At 53.7% G+C, this 14,538-nt stretch overlaps 1 long non-coding RNA gene across 1 annotated transcript; it reads left to right on the forward strand.

Moving 5' to 3' along the window:
• The first annotated feature begins 6,043 nt into the window (after positions 1-6,043).
• Positions 6,044-7,281, forward strand: LOC311592294. Its single transcript, XR_014777367.1, has 3 exons — positions 6,044-6,178; positions 6,252-6,339; positions 7,000-7,281. It is a non-coding gene; the product is annotated as an uncharacterized lncRNA (long non-coding RNA).
• Positions 7,282-14,538: the final 7,257 nt, after the last annotated feature.

A 14,538-nucleotide genomic window follows, 5' to 3' on the forward strand; every position in this document is an offset into this window, starting at 1 on the left:
ACCTCTGAAGCCTTTTACTCGTGTCTCTGTTTTCTTGAGTTTCTCTTTTACTAGAATAGACCCTGGTTTTCTGCTTGGGTTTACATGGTCACCAACATTGAAACTCTTACTGTGTGTGAAGCAGGTCTTTCTTTGTTCTAGTGCGGCTGTGCACTGGCCAGCTGGTCTTCCTTGTGGAAGATGGCGGGGAGAGGTGGGTGTTGGTAAAACTGTTCCTCTTTCTCTATTGCAGTGGTCCTCAAGTAAGGGCGTTTGTTCCCCAGGGGACACTTGGCAGTGTCTGGAGACATTTGTGGTTTTCTTAACTGGAAGGAGCGTTGCTGGCTACAGTGGATGCCTCACATCAGCCCAGCTCGCAGGGGAGTGTTGCTAACTCCTGTTAAGCCTCACTGACCCCTCTGAGGCTTCCGTGTCATGGGTCTTGGGTAGTGGGCACATTTGTGGTGGACATTAAATCCCAGCCCTAGTCTAGACTTAATTCTCCCTTTCCAGTTTCTGTCACGGCAGTGCAGCCCATGGTCTGTCAGGGCTGGGCACCCACAGGAATGTGGGCTTTTCTCTTTGTTTATGTCTGCCTCTTCCGCGGCAGCTGAGAGGGCCGGAGAGATCATAGGAGTGGGCAGAGGAGAGCTCTGTCCAGGGTCCTCACTCTGCCAGATCCCACCTCCCCATTTGAAGCCTCACTTGCCCCAGTTCTCCCCACCCCCACCCCAGCAGCCTAAGCTGGGTCTCTCAAAACGGCATCCCCGGGCTTCATTTTCTGTGTTTCCGCTCAAGCCAGGAGCATCCCAGGGACAGTGTCCGTCGCAGGCTTGTATCAGACCAGCCGCCACCTCCATGCTTGTCTCCAAACTCTGTCCAACGGAGGCTGTGAGAGCCGGTGTTTTGTTCTCATGGGAGAGCATCTGGGCGAACGCAAACTAGACTTCACCCCAGAGGCCCAAGGCCTGCAGCCCTGGTTCCCCTGAGCTGGAAGCTGATGACAGGGCAGTGAAAGGTCTTTTCCCAGAATGTTCGTGCTTGCCTCCCACCCCCGCAGCTGGCACTCAGGATACTTAGCTGGGAAGGAGTCTGGGCCTCTGTCACATAGGTCTGGGTTTAGTTGTGATTCTGAGGCTAGGTAGGAAATGGAAGGACAGGAGAAGAGAGACAGCTTCCCCCGAATCCCGCTTAAACACTTAGTTCTGAGTGCCACTGAACTCTACTGAGGCTGTCTGCAGTAGGGCTGCACCCCCCTTTCTGAGAGACCCCTCCCATGAGATTAGCATGGCATGGAAAGCAGCCTCCAGTGCACCCTCCGGGCGACCGATGTTTTCTGTCTACAGGGGGCACCTCCAGCTGCACACACACTGTGCCTACAGAAGGTCTCCTCAAGGACAAATTTCACTAGCAAAGGGGGTGCACCAGCTCATGCACCCCTCAATACCTGAACCTACTTGCAGAGCCCCTGTGTCTGTGGACAGCTGGCGTGGAGGCTGGCGTGTCTGTCTTCCCTGACCTGAATGTGACCCGCCTCGAATGTCTTCTGTTTAAACAGTAAACTCATTCATGTCTCTTGACTTGAAGTATACTTTTTGAGACTTACTTATTCTTTTCAATTTCACACATTTATAGTGTATCTTGATTATACACACCCCAGCTCCCCACCCTGTATTCCCCACAGGTGCCACAGCCCCTCCTCTTCTGCTTGCTTTGATCTCATGCTGGTTAACAGCTGTGGGGAGTTCCTGAGCTCAGTTGTCCCGCCTGGTCCAGAAGGCGGCATTCCACAGCACCGCTCCCATCCTCAACTCCTGCATCCCCTCTTCCCGACGGGCCATGGGATGGGCTTGGTACAGATGCTCCATTCAAGACTCGTCACTCGACAGCCACTTACTCTCAGGACTGACCAGTTATGTGTCTCCGCATTAGCTGCTGCCCACTGCAGAGATGCTTCTTTGGCCAGGGTTGAGAACAGCGCCCATCTGTGGAGTCGATGGCTGGCACAGCTGCACTGAGTTGAAAAGTGATGTGCTCACGTGGCTGTGGAACGCTCCAGTCAGCACAGTGTGTTGGGCTGGCTGGTGGGCAGTGTCTTTTCTGCACGTTCCCCCCTCCAAGGCTCTAAGGGGACCGCCTTGGGCTGTTGGTGACAGTTCCAGTTCACTGTGTCACCTAAAAGGGTTAAACTTGGGCTCTCAGAATGACAGGGCACAGATGGTGTCCCCAGTGTGTCACTGTGGAGCACAGGGTAGCAGTTCGCCCCTTAAAGGCTGGTGTTGACACTCCCCCACACCTAACATGCTGTCAGGGTGCAGTGCTATTGGGGAAGTGATGAAGAGAGGGGCTTTCCATTCGAGCTAGGCCAGGCCATATTGTGGGGATTTCTGCTACTTGTCTGACAGGTGGCTGTAGTAGGTTACTCATGCAAAGCTTCTTGGAGAATTGAGGAAGTATCTTAGATGTTTTTTATGTCCCCCACAGGCAGGTGTGCAATGTCTGAGGTATCCAGGGAGGAGCGAATCAAAGAGCCCCAGAAGCACCTAGTTTCTACCATGTCATTAACCCACCTCTCAGCCCCGAAGCAAGGGGCTATCGAGAGGGTCTGGGAGTTGGAACTGCCACTCCCCCGGCAAGTCCGCACCTCTGCTCCCGCACCTTGTGACTTCTTAGGGGGCCACTGAAGCTTTGTCTTCCATGGGCTGACCCCTGGTGCTCTGAGGGGCACACCTGATGTTATCTCAGCAGCTGTGTCCCAAGGTCCCCAGGACCAGGCTGAGAAGCACCCACAGGTGAGCCAGAAGCAGGCAGCTTCCTCAGAACAGCATAGAAATGCCTGGTCCTCAGATGGTGCTTTCCTGGGCCCCGCCTGAGCTTGAGTAGACTGCAGTGCTGGCTTACACCTTAGCTTTGGCTGTGGGAACGGCATCTACCCCATTCTGCCCCAATGTTAGAGACACGTCTCTCCTTTCTAAAGAAAGCCCAGCCTAGCGTCTCCATTTCTCCCAGGAATCTATATGAAAGCAGATACTAGAAAGTGGAAAACTCCCCACATGCCTTTGAGGGGACTTTCCAGACTCTGATGGGCAGGGTTATTTGAACCCTTTCTCCTAACAAACAACTTCTGTAGCTTTTTACATTTACAGGGCGCTGTGACACCCAGTGTGGGGAACAGGAAAACACCTTTCTGGGACAGTCAGCAAGGACTTTGGAGGGAGGTTTGTTTTAACTGAGATCTCAGTGTTCTGCCTGTGCTTCTGGGCCCGGCCGCCAGGTGGCAGCCGTGCACCGTGCCCGCGGGTTAAGACTGCGGTGCCAGTGATCTGCTGCCCCATGGTCCTGTCAGTGTGGACAGACCCGACTCTGAGCACTGCTGGGAGCCAGACCCCGCCTAATTTCATCGTGTCTTCTCAACTCGGAGGGTTGACGTGATTTACCTATTTTACAGATGTAAAAAGTTGGGCTCAGGAATGGTAGGCAATCACCCCAAGGAGAGACAGGCTCTGGGGACCAGAGAGCCCAAATCAGGGGTTCTCTCTGCTGGAGCGTCCCCATCCCCCGCACAATGGGGGCGGGATCTAAGGCACGGTGTGGGGGTCTTATGGCCTTCCTGTCCTGGAGGCTCCTAGCACTTTCCTTTGGGAGCTGAGGAGGCCCTGCCTTGTCTCCTTGGCCCAGTGCTGTCACCATAGCCCTCCTTTACAATGCCTTCTGGGAGCAAGCCAGCAAGCTTGGAGTTTTGACTGGAGGCGCCTTGGGGAGGGGGGAGGGTGGAGGGTGGAGGGTTAGCAGCCAGAGAGAGAGGGGCCTGTTTCCTGACTCCCTGACCCCGGCTGTCTCTGTGGAGGCCCAAAACCCAGCAAGGTCATCTAGGGCGAAATTCCAGCCGGAGCCCCCTGAGCAATGACTTCAGTTTTCTCGATAAGGCTGAAAAAGGGACACCGAGTGTCCACCCCACACCCTGTCTCTGTCAGCACCTCCGCTCCAGTGAGGCCTCTGTGGTAGACAGCCTGCCGGGGGAGAAGAGACAAAGATAGACTGGGGACAGATAAGGACAGAGACAGCCACGGACACATGGAGCATAGAGGTGAAGATGGGGCAGTCGCCTGTGGGGAACCCCAGAGGTCAACACGGGTCCCTGTCTCCCCTTGCTAAGAGCTGGCTGACTATCAGGGCTGCAACAGAGAGACTTGGCATATAGCAGGGTCATAGGCGGTGCTGCCAGCTTTAACGCAGCTTTATACACCTGGACCTGGGTCCCAGTGTGTGTGACTCTGAGTGTGAGTGTGTGTGTGACTCCCAGTGTGGTGGTGGAGTGGGCAGAGTGTTATCTTTGAGGTTCCTGGAGGCCCCAGCAGAGGCTGAGGGAGTTAAGAGCTGGGCTGAGGGAGGGAACCACGGCCGCTGCTCTCCCGGCCTTCTGAGGTCACCTGGCCTCACAGTATCCCAGGCATGGTCTGTAAGAGGATATTTACACCCAACACTGTCTATTTGGCTTGGCAAGTTGGTGGAGGCTGAAAAGTCACAGCTGGCCTGTGGGTTCCTGGGTCACCATGTGCAGTTGAGTCACCAACCCCCTCCATCCCCCAGGGAACAAGGCCCTGTACTCAGAGCTGCACCCATAGACACATCCATACAGGTACCCAGATACAGCTGAGTCATTGTCACTCCTTAGGGAGCACGTGCCGGCCCGCATGTGTACACAGGTACGTAGGGATCGGGTGCACCTGACTGTGAGTCACCGCTGCCAACTCTGAGGGAGGGCACCAAGAGTGTGCTCTGCCACCCGGTGTAGATGCAGATACTCACATGTGCACATACTGACGTGGGCGTGAAGGAGGACCCAGGGGACTGGCTGTTTCCGACTAGGGGGTCAACAAATGTTTGTTGAGTGAACAACCGCGCGGAATGGATGGCTAAGCAAGCAAAGAGATGGATGACAACTTAGTACAATTGGTCAGGGCAGCTCCTCAGGGTGGATCCTAAACTCTGTGTCTTCAGAGACTTGTCTTGCTCCAAATATAGCCCTCAAGGGTGGGCAGGGAGCCAGAGCAGCTTCCCAGGCAGTGACTTCACTGGGCCCAAGTCCCAGCCCCTGTGGGCTTGGGGAAACCGAACAGAGGCCCAGCTTCCCGTAGCCAGGCTTGAACTGCGGTGCTGCACCCTGCCAAGTGCCTCTTGCTTGGCATCTGGAACTGTGGGGCAGGGGCGTGGCAGATAGGTACAGAGAGCACTGCTTCTGGGCTGGCACTCCCTGGGGTGGCAGGGGCCTGCTGCCAGTTGCATAACCCAGGCCCCCTGCTGGGCTGTCTGTCATCTGGCAGGGACAGCCCTCTGGCCTGGGCTTGCTCCCAGGACCACTCCTTTGTTTCTGGAATCTTCCCCCCACCCCCGTTTTTTTTTATTATTTCTTTTATTTTTGAGATTATAATGTCCTTACATCATTTCCCCTTTCTCTTTCCTCCCTGCAAAGCCTCCCATATACCCCTCTTGTGCCCCCTTATACCACTCTTGTATCTCCTTGTACCCTCTTGTATCCCTTTTGTACCCCTCTTGTGCCCCTTTTGTACCTCCTTGTGTTCCTCTTGTACCCCCTCTACCACTCTTGTGCCCCTCTTGTACCTCGTTGTACCCCTCTTGTGCCCCTCTTGTACCCCTCTTGTGCCCTTCTTGAACCACTCTTGTGCCCCTCTTGCACCCCCTTGTGCCCCTCTTGTACCCCCTTGTACCTCTCTTGTGCCCCTTTGTACCCTCTTGTGCCCTTCTTGTTCTCTCTTGTGCCCCTTGTGTACCCCCTTGAACCGCTCTTGTATCCTTTTGTGCCCCCCTTGTGCCCCTCTTGTCCTCTTTCAAGCTCATGGATTCCTTTCCCATTTTTTGTTGCTACATAATACATGTGTGTGCGTATATATGATGATTGCGCTTGTCCCTGAGGAAGCCCATTTCTCCCTCTCTCAACAGTCCGCAGTTGCCTGTAGTACTTTGTGTAGGGTTGAGGCCTCGTGGGCTTTCCCCGTCCGCTTCGGCGGGTCCACTCTTCATGTTCTCACTCAGCTTACCTCTGCATCAGCTCCTGGCTCCAGGTTCCTGCCCTGCGGGAGTTTCTGCACTCCCTGCCTTCAGTGAGGAACTCGATGTGAGTGAGTGAACTGGACCCTTCCTCCCTGTGCTGCTTTGGTCATGGTGTTTTATCACAGCAGTAAGTAACCCTGACTAAGCCAAGTTGGGACCAAGATAGTGGGTCTCTCTGTGGCCGACCTGACCGTTTTTAGGAGGATTGTGGAAGGACTTTGGAACTTTGGACTAGAAAAGCCGCTGAGTGTTCAAAGCTTGGGGAGCTGTTCTGTGGGTGCTCGGAAGGTAAGACATAGATGACAGAGGCCTGGCCTGGAATGTTCCAGAGGGGAGTTTGAGAAGCCCTTCTGTTGTGGCTATTGCATAGTTTTAGATAAGAATCAGTGGTTCTGGTCAGCTGGGGTTAAAGAATAGGCTGTGATCGACAAGAGGCCGGAACCACTGAAGTCAGACCTTTGCTTTGCTGGCACAATTGATGACAGTCAGCTGGACCTGAGAGATTAGTGGTGATTAAGAAGAGACCAGCAGTGTTGGGGTGAAATCTTCTGGAAAGTGTTTCTTCAGGGCCAACACACAGACGTTGTGTTTCAGGAGGCCTCCCAGGTGGTACTGGTTTTGAAGGCATAACGGGGTCATGAAGCGCAGCGGAGGCTTGGCCCTGTGGGATGCCAGGAGGGGCGGCCGAAATCCTCCAGGAGCAGTTATATAGAGGGGACCCCAGCAGTCTGGAGATGCCAGTGCCGTGGGGCAGCCTGGAAGAACAGCAGTAGGGTAGAGTGGAGTCAGCCAGGAGTCAGGCTGTGCGTGCTGCAGTGGACAGGGCCAGAGAAGAGAGGCTAGGTCTTCGGAGGAGTCCAGAAAATGCCAAGTGAATCCCAGACATTGAACACCGGGTTATTTACGCTGTTGGAGTTGAGTTTTGCTTTTTTTTTTTTTTTTTTTCAGATTGCAACTGTGCCCTGGTTCTTCCCTCTTGAAGTAAGAAAGTATCCAACTTACTTTGTTGTTACAGGAGCCCCCACAATTGAGAGATTTTGAACTTTTCTTTTTGGTTTTTCCAGACAAGGTTTCACTGTGTAGCCTTGGCTGTCTTGGATTCACTTTGTAGACCAGGCTGGCCTCGAACTCACAGAGATTCACCAGCCTCTGCCTCTGGAGTGCTGGGATTAAAGGCGTGCACCGCCATGCCTGGCTTGAGATTGTGAGTTTTTAAAGAGATTGGACACTTTAAAGAGACCAAACTTGTAAAGTGTTTGAGTCTGTAGAGACAATGTGACTTTACATTTATGTTTTATATTACAATATTATTTTGTAGTTTGTTTTTCTTCAAAACAGGGTTTCTCTGTGTATCTATAGCTTTCCTGGAACTCACTTTGCAGCTCAGGCTGGCCTGGAACTCACAAAGATCCACTGTCTCTGCTTCTTGAGTGCTAGGATTAAAGGCGTGTGCCACTACCTCCCAGCTTGATATTAATATTAACGTGCTATCTTGGGGACAATTGAGACAGGAAAAGTCCTAATTGGAAAGTGGTATGTTTGTGTTGTCAAGTTGACAAGGGGTCAGTTTTGCTAGCTAGTTTTATGACATCTTGAGTCATCGGTTAGGAAGAAACCTCAGTTGAGAAAATGCCTCCAGAAGGTTGTGCTGTAGGCAAGCCTGTAGGGCATTTCCTTAATTCTGGGGGAGGGGCCAGCCCATTGTGGGAGGGGCCGCCCCTGGGCTGGTGGTCCTGGGCTCTGTAAGACAGCAGGCTGAGCAAGCCATGAGGAGCAAGCCAGGAGGCAGCACTCCTCCATGGCGTCTGCATCAGCTCCTGGCTCCGGGTTCCTGCCCTGTGTGAGTTCCTGTCCTCAGTGCTTATGATGTGGAAGTGTGTGTGAAATAAAGCCTGTCCTCCCCAACTTTTTGTCCATGGTGATTCATCATGACGAAGATGAAGACGGACGGGGTCGATGGTTACACAGATGGGTGGACTAACAGAGCAGGCTGATTGCAAGCAGAAGGTTGGATGTATGGATGAGCGGGGGGGGGGGGGGGGGGCAGGGGGGGGAGTGGAGAGATGGAGGGATGGAGAGTTGGGTAGGTAGACAGGTAGAAGGAAGCTGTGTAAGTCAAGACTTCCCAGAGCAAGAAAGCAAAAGACCAGAAAGGAAAGATGACCAGCTGGCAGCATGTGGGCTAGTCTGCCAATGGCTTGTGGAGATGAGGATGAGGGAACTCAGGAGCTTTGAGGCCCTCAAGGTTTTCCTGTGTTCTCCGCTACCCTGAGGGGCCTTCTTCAGCCCAGGTGTCCAGTGGCATGGCAGCCACCCTCTCAGCCGTTCTTGCTTACCCCTCCCTCGGGTTTGTACCTAGTGGTGTTTGCATCTGTTTGCATCTATACGAGGCTCACCCCTACTTTCTTCAGATAAGGTTTCATGTAGCCCAGTGTGGCCTCAACTTGGCTATGGATCTGAGGTTGGCCTTGAACTCTTAACCCTTCTGTCTCTTATCTGGCAACAAGTGGACTCACAGCCATGCTCGACCACGCTAGGCCACAGAGTTCCTATATTCTGAAACGTGCACAGCAGATGAAACACAGTGTCTTTCTTTAAAATGATGTTTCTTTTTGCGATATGGTATCTCTCCGTGTGTAGCCCAAGCTGGCCTTGAACTCAGTGATCCTTGTCTTCCGCTTCCCCAAGTGCTGGGGTTGCAGGCATGTACCACCATGCCTGGATAACTAAAGGCAGACTAGTTAATGGGGCAAGACAGAGAGCTGCAATGGACGGTGATGCTGCGAAGTGTTGGGGTGCTGCTGCAAGGGGGTGCTCAGGGGCATCTCTGACAGACCATGTTTAAACTGAGATCTGAAGAAAGCGATGAGCTCAGGAGACACCTGGGCAAAGATGGTTCTAGGAAGAGGGCGTGGCGAGTGTGGGAGCGTTACGGTGGGGACTCCTTTGAGGCCAGTGTGGCTAATGGAGTAGGAGCTGAGGTCACAAGGCAAGAGCAGACAGTCCGTGTGGCTGTTAGGAGGATGCCTGTTGCTGCTGGTCAGGTATGTGCCGCATATCAGGGAATTAAATAAAAACTGCCACAGGTTTACAAAAGCAGCAAGGTGAGGTCCTTCAAAGCGAAGGTATGGTGCAGGTCATCCAGGGAGAACTGCTGTGAGAGTGAAAATATCCCAGGGCCCGGGGTATGGTTGGGGCTCCTCTTATAGGGGCTGCAGGGAAGAGGTGGGTTGTTTACTAAGTGGCTTAATGAGGGTGGTTCTTTTTTTTTTTTTTCTCGTTTTTTGGTTTTTCAAGACAGGGTTTCTCTGTGTAGCCTTGGCTGCCCTGGACTCACTTTTGTAGACAACGCTGGCCTCGAACTCACTGAGATCTGCCTGCCTCTGCCTCCTGAGTGCTGGGATTAAAGGTGTTTGGTGTAATGTTCTGCTGTATATATTCCTTCCCACAATGCATCTGACTTTAATCACATGCATCTCCAATTGTGCATAGGCATGAAATGATAAATTGAAGATTTCTCCCTAAAAGTTCACTCTTTGTACGCACCCTGGATCAGCACTCCTCTCTTTGGACCAGACTGTCCACGTTTGATGATGTTAAGGTGGGGGGCCCCTTGTTCGGAGTGGGGTGTGGATGCACTGTGTGTGCAGGGAAGGCTCTCCGGCTGCTGCTTGTGCTTTGACAAGAGGGCTATGTATGACCCACGCTTGGAGTCCCAGGTCACCGAACTTCCCCGTGCTTGATGCTTCACTCTTGACTTTCGCTCCAAAAAAACATAGGGTGTAGTTTTGATCGACTGCCAGGTGAGATGCCTGCATGAGAAAAGGCAAATTCAGACAGAGGGTGCGCCTGAGACTTTGGCCATGGTGACAGGTGGTTTCTGGTCTGAAGATCTGGGGGGTTTCCTTTGGGGGTAGGGTGCAGGATTTACTTTCAGTCATTTCAAGTCAGGGCGTCTGCAAGTAGACGCCCTGAAGATGGCTGGACATGCGAGTCTGGGAGTTGGGAGAGGCCCGAGGTAGACATAAAGTCTGCAAGTATGACATTGAGATGACATTTGACGTCATGTGATCAGAGCTCATCAGTGAACAGGAGAGAGGGGTCTGAGTGATGGCCTTAGGTGACTCCTGGGAAGCATAAACACTGAAGGACACCTACAGGAGTGGGCCGTGAGGCTGGAGAGAGAAAAGGGGACCAAAGGGTGAAGCTTCAATATTTTGAGCATAGGTCAGACATGACGGGGACAGGGCTAGCTTGACAAAACACATCAGTTTCTCGGTTCACAGGCTCTTGACAGGGAAGGACCTGCAGCCTCTGCGTTCAGGGATGCTGCTAGCAGATTCCTAGGCGGTTGCCAATGGCTTCAGCAGGTCCACAGGGTTGAGGCGACATTTACTTAGGGCATCAGAGATCAGTGTCTTAACTCTCGCCCTCCGACAGGATTGAAAGTGCCCAGAAGCAATGGGGACATGAGGCCTGGGCTGTGAGAATGTGGAGGACAGTTGGGGCAGGGCCAATGCCAACTCAGTGCCAGAATCCCCCATTGCGGGGTTAGAGACAGTCCCCCGGAGCCCCAGGCAGCTACATCTCTAGGGGCTAGAAGCTGTTCTCAACTTCTTTAAGCTCAGGGTCCACATCAGGATCTTTTCAGGCCAGATGGGGATGAGGGTGGTCTAGTGGTCCAGAGTGCTCCCAGCCCCTTCGGGTGACGATGAGTTCTGTGTTCCTCTAGCTCAGTAACTGCTGAGTGGCCTTGGCAAGTCCTCCTGCAAGCTCAGATAGTGTTAACCTCTCAACAGAGACTGTTGCTACCTGTGGGCATACTAGGTAGCCTAGAGGCAAAGGCCCTTTCTACATCTTCCTCCTGGTCTGTGGAAATTGCTCCAGATGATTCTTACACATCTGGTCTGTTTCCTCACCGCTCACATCTCTCCCTCTACCCCACTCCACCAATGGCACCAAAGCCACTGGTAACTCCAGGACACCGGAACCCCTGGCCTATCTGTTTAATTATTCTGATACTGGCCATCAAACCCATGGCCTTGTACCTCCTAGGCAAGTGCTCTACCATCAACCCTGCCCTCAGCCCTTTATGTTTGTTTCTTTGAGGCTGTGCTTCCTCTTGTGGTCCAGGCCAGCTAGCTGGCTAGCCTTCCATTTAGAGCCTTCCTTTTTTTTCTTCCTCCCTTTCCTCCCCCTCCCTCCCTCCCTTCTTTCCTTTCCTCCTCCTCCGTCCTTTCCTCTTCCTCCTCTTTCTTTCCTCCTCCTCCTCCTCCTCCTCCTCCTCCTTCTTCTTCTTCTTCTTCCTCCTCCTCCTCCTCCTCCTCCTCCTCCTCCTCCCCCTCTTCCTCCTCCTCCCCCTCTTCCTCCTCCTCTTTTCTTTTTCTTCTTTTGGCTTCTTGAGACTGGGGGTTCTCTGTGTAGTCCTGGCTATCCTGGAATTGGCCTTGAACTCAGAGATCCACCTGCCTCTGCCTCCTGAGTGCTGGGATTTAAGGTGTGCACCACCACTGCCTGCCTTGGAGGGAGCCTGCCTTAAACTCTCTACTCCTTTTGTTCGCCCCACTGTCCGTCCTCTGTCCCCTCTGGGTGTCTCATTTGCCACCACACAGCTAAGCACATTAGCTGGGAACGCTCTCTCATCACAGTGCTTCTGGCTCTGTCTCTACTTTCCTACCTGCTATGGGTGGGTGTCTTCTGAAAGCCCATCATTTGCTCTCGGTGCCTTGGGTTGCAGAGCTTTTGCTGTCACCTCCCCCACCCTGATCTCTGGTGATTCCCTTAGTGTCCAGCAGCTCAGCGAGAGGCCACCACACCACAGCTGTGTGGCCTGGGAGGTCCTTTTAGAAACGGCCACCACTCGCTCTCCATGGCCTTTAGTGATCACTGCCCATCTTTCTCCCTAACCACCTCGCACAGCCCCACACTTTGCTGTCTCCTGAGCGTCTTTTCTTGGCATTTCAGCCTGCTGAGTTGGGCTTGAATTCTTGCTCCTCAGCTGGGAACACACCGTGCCACCAAGCCAGGTTTATGTAGTGCTGGGAATGGCAGCCAGGGACTTCTGCAAGCTCTCCACCGACTGAGCCCCGCCCACAAGAGGTCTTTGGGGGTGGCTCTCCAGTCCTCCATACCGTAGCCACTGTCTCTAGACTGTGTGTTGTTGAGGATCACTGCTTGATGGTTTAGAGGGGTAGGGCCTGTTCAGGACAGAGCTCCAGAACTTTCTCGGCCTGCATGTGGCCTGGAGGCTTGCTAGATGTGCAGCGATCCACAGGCCTCCTGGGGACCTGGATGAGGTTCTGAAATCCGCCGGATCGAGTTTCAGAAAACACAGGTCAGGGTCAGCAGAGCAGCTGGCAGTGGGGAAGGCCAGGCCCAGCTAATTTCCTGTCAGCAGGGCCCAGAGGCCCCAGCCCCTCTCTGGGCTGGCCGCAGGGGAGGAGATGCCGGGAATGGCTCACATTCCTCTGGCTGGGGTTGTACTGAATGTGGGACCTCAGGGGACCTTGGGGGAATGAGGAGATGGATCCAGTGTGGCCGGAGTGGGGGGCTGTCCAGGCATCTGTTTTTGAAGCCTTGCCTGGCTGAGGCCAAAGGCTTGCAGAGTAGAAGCCAGAAGCTGGAAGCTAGGCTACAGAAGCCTGGGGAGAAAAAGAAAAAAATGCCTGGCCCACACAGGGTCGCAAGGCGCCACATCCTGAGCCCAGAGAAAATTCATTTGTTTATTGCCCAGGCCTGGATTTCCTAGAAGGTTCAGCTATGGCTGGGCTGTGTGGCAGTAGGGGCCAGGCTGAGCTGGCTTCCTCTTGGAATGGAGTCAGGGGCCGCCAAAAGCAGAGCGGCTGATGTGCCTTTCCACTGCTCTGGCTGTATGTGGCAGAGAGTGTGGAGGGCCGAAGGCGGGTGGGGGTGGGAGCCCTGTTCTTTAGTAGGAACTGTATGTCCTGTCTGGTCCCCAGGAGGGGACTCTAGCCTTGAACAGATGTCCATGTAGCCTGGCCAGGCAGGGGTCACAGGCTCCCTCCCCCTCTGGCCTAGCTGGGAGAAGGGCACACAGGATACAATCAGACAGTTCTGGACTCAAATCCTAGCTCCGTTAGGTGCTGCTGTGTGACCTTAGACAAGGTCAGTCAATGCCTGAAAAGTCTCTGGCTCCCTAATACGCGTGAGTCCTGTCAGGGCCTGGCTTTTTCCTGCCCGGCCAGCTCTTCCTCCCAGGGCCAGTCTCAGGTATGAGGTAATGAATTCAACAGTCCCACCAGATAGGGCTTAGCCCCGGCAGGTGCCTCCTCACTGCAGTTCTGAGCTTACCCAGCCACCCTGCCTCACCTAGTCTGAGCGGTCTCAACAGCTCCCAACCTGCCTGCCCTGAACACGCCCTGGCATTCGGGATCCGCGGAGCTGAGCCAAGCACAGCACAGCACAGCCCAGCACAGACTTGCTTCCCCCTACTTCACTTTTGCTCAGCCATCACGTCATCTGTGAGTCGACAGAAATGCCACCGATCAGGAAGTCTCTGCCCCCATGGCAGCTGTATACTCTTTGTGCCTTTCTCCTGGCTCCTGCCTGCCCTCACTGGAACAGCTCTGGTTACCCAGGACACAGACTTTATCTGGGGTCCAGAGTGTCTGAGCAGGCATCAGTACAGAGCTTCGGGGGATGCATGTTAGGTGGATAAACAGTGGTCAGGGGTTTTGTATGACCAGTTCATTCATAGTAGGTGCCATGCTATGCTTGGGGTGGAGAAGAGGCTGAGGGTTAGAGGACCCTCACATACTGGGGTCCTAGAGAGGGAAATGTTTTCCACCCCTCGTTGATAAGGCTCCCAGGCCCCCTGCCCAGGGCCAGGCTTGTGATAGCCATGGCAGGCAGCCTACCAAAACCAGGTGGAACCAGGGGAGCATGGGTTCATGTCTGAAAGGCAGTAAGAATTAATGTCACCAGGGTGGGGTGTGTGCTCACACACCTGCTTGTGTGTGCACACAACTGCATGGGCATGTCTGTGTCATCTCCCCCTCCCCAGGCTGCAGCCCACACACTCTCAGGCACTTCTGTCTCCTGTCTCACTCTTAACCCTAGGCAAGCTTCACCCAGATCCCTCCCTCGTCCCGGGCTCCTCCCTTCCCCATCCCTGTCACTTGTCTGACACCGCGTGAGTCACTTCATGATGCTATGACAAATGACAAGTGCAGGGCCTGGAGGTAGCAATGTTAACTGTGGTTCTGGAGGCCTGAAATACAAAATGGGTCAGTGAGGCTGTGCTTATTTCTGAGGCTGTTGGGATGAATCTGTCTTGTTGTTTTTTCTCGCTTCTGGAGGCTGTGTGTTGCCTGGCTCATGGATTCTTCCCATCTTCAAGGCTCTCTGTGGCTGCCTGAGCCTCTCTCCTAGCGTAACTCCAGCATTCACAGCTCCCTCCTCTACTGATACGCCTCGAGGGCATGACACTGGGACCCTCCATCCAGGATAACCTCATGAGGTCAGCCA

This window comes from Acomys minous (assembly GCF_964271855.1).
Source record: "Acomys minous genome assembly, chromosome: 2".
NCBI classification, from domain to species: Eukaryota; Metazoa; Chordata; class Mammalia; order Rodentia; family Muridae; genus Acomys; species Acomys minous.